Source organism: Brachionichthys hirsutus, chromosome 7 (assembly GCF_040956055.1).
Source record: "Brachionichthys hirsutus isolate HB-005 chromosome 7, CSIRO-AGI_Bhir_v1, whole genome shotgun sequence".
In the NCBI taxonomy this organism is placed as follows: Eukaryota; Metazoa; Chordata; class Actinopteri; order Lophiiformes; family Brachionichthyidae; genus Brachionichthys; species Brachionichthys hirsutus.
The window spans coordinates 6,594,191-6,599,836 of record NC_090903.1 but is presented as its reverse complement, the minus strand read 5'-3'; positions in this window follow the sequence as shown (position 1 = coordinate 6,599,836).

Genomic DNA, 5,646 nt, shown 5'->3' with positions numbered 1-5,646 from the left:
AGTAGTCAACAAGAGGCGGGGTACACCCTGGATAAGCCGCCAGCTCATTGCAGGGCCTCACACAGACAGACAATCATTCACACACACTCACACCTATAGATAATTTAGTGTAACCAGTTAAGCTAATTTGCATGTTTTTAATGGTGGAGGAAGCCAGAGAACCCGGAGAGAACCAACGCAGACACGGGAAGAACATGCAAACTCCTCACAGAAAGGCTGCATTTGAACCTGTGACCTTCTTGCTGTGAGGCAACAGCACTATCCACTGCACCACCGTGCTCCCTGAATATATTATAGTTAGGTAATTGGTTAAAAAAAAAAATCCTGATGAATTATGGATCCTGATTAATTGTGTTTGTTTGATTTCCCTTTTTGATGTATTTTGATGCAAACAGCGCTGAAAGAATTGAATTGCCCCTTGGGATAAATAAAGTTGTCTGAACTGAACTGAACTAAATAAAGAATCAGTATGCTAAATATTTGCAATTGAAAAACATGCTCGATACAGATGCAAACGGATCCATAGCAAAATGCTTTGCATTTAATCAATAGCGTTGTTCCACAGAAAACCCTGCCCTGAGTCAAAATGTGGAATGGATCGATTTAAATAACAAACTGAACATATAAATAAAAACTCTCTTCAATACGTACTGAGCATCAGGGCATGTGCTCTTTATGCTTTGAGTAGCAATCCTCTGGACACTGAATATATTTGTTTTATGCCAATTCATTATGGATTGGACTCAGGAACAAGACACCATAGATGTAGTACAGCATCTTGGTGAATCTGGATAAGTGTAAAATCAGTTACTCAAAAACTGCTGGACCAGTGGAACGAATTAGGAATTATTCAGCACTGACTAGCAGCAGCAGGTAAACGATGGAAAACACAACACGGGAGACGTGCAGGAGACGAGAGTAGGGAACACCCGTATGCCAAAGCACTCGTATGTCGAGGTATTACTGTAGTTTAAAATTACGAGCTCCTCTGGGGAACATTTTCTGAAATATTCTGCGCATGCACACATGATTCTAGTAGTAGGTCAATTTGAGACTTCAATTGATCAAAACAAAACAAATGAAAATTTCTCAGGATGTTTTGGGACACCAGTTTGTCAAGAGAATGCAAAAGCTTTACTTTGTAAACTTCCTCTTTTTTCATCCCATTTCTTTCTCCCCTCCCCTCAGCAGATATATACCCCACCGACAAGATTAATACCTCAGGCTCATAAAAGCAAAAAAACACAATGCCCCGTCTTTTTGTGTTCATTAAAGCACGCTACGCTAGCTAGACGGCAGACGAAGAGAGTCATCACAGATAGAGACAGTCTGTCATACAGATGCAGACATGATAGGATGAGTACAGATTAGGGGATTGTTTTCTGAATAGACTGTAGAGGAGCAGATAGGAGGGGTTGCGGTTCATATTTGTCAGATAAAGAGCACCTCTTCAGTGTCCTCACAGGGCCTCCAACAATGGGTTTGACCTTTTCTCTGACACTGGCAGTATTTCAGGTCGCAGAGCGTTCAAACAGCTGGAGCTGGAGCTCCGGAGGTGCCGTGATTAACGGTCCTCTCCCGCAATCTGTGACAAGCACAAGGGCCACTCCACTAGCGTGATAGGCTTCTTCCCAAATTGAATCCTCTCTCTCTACTCTGTCCTCATCGTGATGTAATCGCACTCGGTGCCACCATTCTTCGCAAAAACACCGATCCTCGTTTCATTTCTAGCAATAAAGCATCATGTGTAAGGCTGCTCCTGCAAGCAGCTCCCGAAATGCATTTGGAGGTTTTGAGGTCAACAAGGGTATTCATCAGCAGCACGGCCCCCCGCAGAGGATGTAATGATCAAAGTTTGTGCGCCACAAGCCGCAATTTACAGCCCCCCCCCCCCCCCACATACACACACACACAAGTGCCCTTGCCCATCACTCTGCACGGTGCAGATCTTATCATTGTTCACACCAATTATATGACCCGGTGAGAAGAATACGATTGCTGTTCTGTACCAGTGGTTTGCCAAATAAATAAGTGCTTAATGACCCTCTCACTCCCCCACTTTTCGACTTAATTAGGGTGGGGAACAGATTTGCTGGATGGATGACTCTACAGCAAGCGACTGAGAATATATAGCAGAGGACCGCCAGCCTCTCACTCGTTTGGTTTGCTCTGCAGCTGCTTGACTGCTGCTGAAGTCATTTAACTATAGCTGACCAGGAGTAGGCCCAGCGGTGAGCCTTCAGCCATCTCAGCATCCTGCTGCACCATTCAAGCAATGGCGTTCTGCAGACCAAGTGCGTCTCTCCCATTGATCAGTCCATGTCACACATTCCATTGATCCACATGATCTATTAATGGTGGCAAACTACTGAAATCTGGGATCCAGTGTAAGGCAGTGAAGACGACACGGTTGCATGATTCCCTCCAGCTTGATACTGTCTGCAACTGGCAGCATGCGCTAGCTAGCGTTAGCATTCATGAAATGCGTCATCATACGGCAACGTAAGAAAACCGGTCCAAAATAATGCACTTAAAAGACAATAGAATAAGAGAGTGAAGAAATGTGCTGCCGGATGCTCAACGGACACATTTATAACTAGTATTGATCCTCAGCTGAAATGCTATTGATCACTTGAGATCGGTAAAGAGCAAAAGGAACTGCGCTGCTCATTTATCTGCACGACTCGTATGAATTTGATGTCCAGCGCAGCAGAGGACATTTCAGAATCAGGATAAACAGAGCAAGACTGGGATCCTTAAAGGCCCAGTAATGCTCTATCTATCTATCCATCCATCCATCCATCCATCCATCCATCCATCCATCCATCCATCCATCCACTACTTGGATCATGTGTCACAGGATGTTTGTATACCCTCTGTTTCAGCCTCCTGGTCATGAACCATCTTTGTGTCTGTGGTTTAAAATGCAAATGAGGAGAGGATAGCCACACCCCTTACCAAAAGTGGGTGTGGTTTGGCCATGCAGGTGCTTTGCTCCATTGTGAGTGAGGACGAAGCAAATTCTGAGTGTCTGTGGTGTCTCCTGCTCGGAAGCCATCACCTATGGCGTCATACGTAACCATAAATCTGAATAGAGCTTGACAGGAGATATTATCTGAGAGATGGAGCAAGATAAGAGTTATTTTCACACTCATACTAAACATGCTTTTAGCTGCTATTACTTCAAATTAATACCCAAAGTAAAATCATTCATGAATGGTTTCTAAGAAATTGCATTTCTATATAGTATATTAAAGTACTTGACTCCAAGTGTGTCTGCATACCCTCCACTCTGAAGTATTATTAGATATGCATCAATGATTAATTTTCTGGCTGTCCTGGTATTTATTACATTTTAATTCAGGCGCATCGCTGCTTCTGAAGGTAGTTTAAAAGTTAAACTAAGGTTTTAAGATGATGGAACTTTTGTTAAACAAAAAATTAAAAATTATGGCTTCCAGTAGCTCCGAGAAGGCTTTCACGTTTCATCATTTCAGCACGATGCCAATGACAGCAGACTCCTTAGGTCACATGATGTGCTAATTTACATGCATGATCACAAAATATAGAGGCTATCATGTAATAGACAATTTAAATTGGCAAATGGGAACAGCGCAAACAGCAACGAAACAGAAAGGTATTACCTCCGCCATTAACCAGTGCAATTCTGCACTGGTTAACTGCAGGTCCGATGGTGGTCCAAAAGAACGTCCCCTCTCTGTATTGATTCACCACCCAACTCTTTAATCAAGTATCAGAAAGCAATTTTCCATCAAGAATTGGGTCTTGCACTTAGTGAGTAACGGTCTTCTTACTTTATCATTGCGCACATGATGCCAGACATTGTCAGACATCACGCTTGTGATCCAGAGTGTTTGAGTCCTGAACAAACACAACAGCATGCATGCTCTATGTAGCAGTACGTACTTTGTAAGGACAGCTACAGACTGACACAATTCTTGTTGTTTTGATTTGTTGTAGTTCAACCTTCAAGTCCATCAAACAATCAAATCAAATCAATCAAATATGTATTCAATTTTGCCTAATAGATCCGAGATATTAAATGTCCAGGACCGGTACAGATCAGAATGAGCCCAGCATTGCAAAGTGTCATCAGCAGACTGCCTTAAAAAACGAGTATTTTGGAGTGTTTGGGAGTCTCAGTTTGTGGAGCTGCCTGAAAGCAGATATCCTTTCAGTAAAGACTCAACAACTCAAGCTGGATAAACATCACAAAACCCAGACGAAAAAGGACTCGGCCCGAGTCCAAATCTGTCACCCTCTAACACACACACACACACACACCTAGCCAACACTGCTGTTTCTGTCCATCTGGCACTAAAAGAGTCACTTGGATGTTCGTAGAGGCCAAGAAATTGCTGGTTTTGCATGAATGAAATAGGTTGAGAAGAGCTCTGCCTGTTGCAGAGGAGATAGTTGAAATATTTAGAACAAAAACTGTGATGTATTTAGAGCTAGCGAGGCTACTGTAGTTGCAGAAGTGCAAGGTAGTCAGGGAAATGAAGAAGCGATGCAAAAAGAGAAAGTTAATGAACGTGATAAACATGCATGCACTAAAAGTTAACTCATCGCCTGCATCATTGTCAAGAGTCAGGCGGTGAGAATATAACTACCGGTAAAACTTTTTAATGGTTTCAAAATCTGCAGAGATCTTCTTTTTTTATTTTTTTTGCTTCTTTCCAGCAGCATGATTGTTCTACACTGTGTATTGCCGACTGATTACCGCCTGTATAAAATAATATATTACATAATGTTAATAGATTTGAAAGCAAATTTTTTTCTCATGAACATTTCAATTAAACATGAATGTCTTACATTCCTACTTTACATCTTTCAATGAGACTTTGTGGAAGGTGTTGAAGCCTGTCCCGGCTAACACTGAGTAAGAGGATCACAGAGACAAACAAAACTTTAGTAGCATTCCGGATACAACACGGAGGCTGTAACCACATCCATGTCAGATTTCCATGGAAACATTCTTTGGCTCTGACAGTGATCTGATTATTACTCAAATACTCTGTTTCTGTCCAGTGGATGAGAGCCGGTCCGGTTGTGAAAGGGTTAAGACTCTTAATGCGATAGCTCTGTGGTGCATGTCAGGTACCCAAGGACCAGAGAATCCCTGCACTGATAAGCTGCAAGGAGCATTGCATGTGTGTGTGAGGGTTGAGTGAGAACAGACAGCTTTAATGTTGCATGCATTAAAACCAGATTGCATTCATAATTCTTAATAATAGCTCCCCTGCATGTTTGTTGCTTGTTTGTGCCACGTTCATTAGCATGCCATCCCCATGGTGCTCATTCTGCAAAATGTCTTCAGCGTGGAGCGTGAGAATCATTAGAGGGCATATGGAATTGATTATAACCTGCCGAAGTGGAAATAAACTACAAGCCCATCAGAACAGTGAGGATTAAGTCAGAAGATTAGCAAGTACTTCCGTGTGTGAGTGTGTATGTGCTTTGTCATTTTGAACTCCCTTGGTTCTCCTTGTCAGTCTCCTGTTTCTTCTTTCATTCATGATATGAGACTCCTTTGGTGTCTTTGAGTACTGAGCCTTAATTCTTCAAATTTTAAGGTAGAAACACAAAAAGATCATCCTGGTCTTCCCAACTCTTCCTCAACAC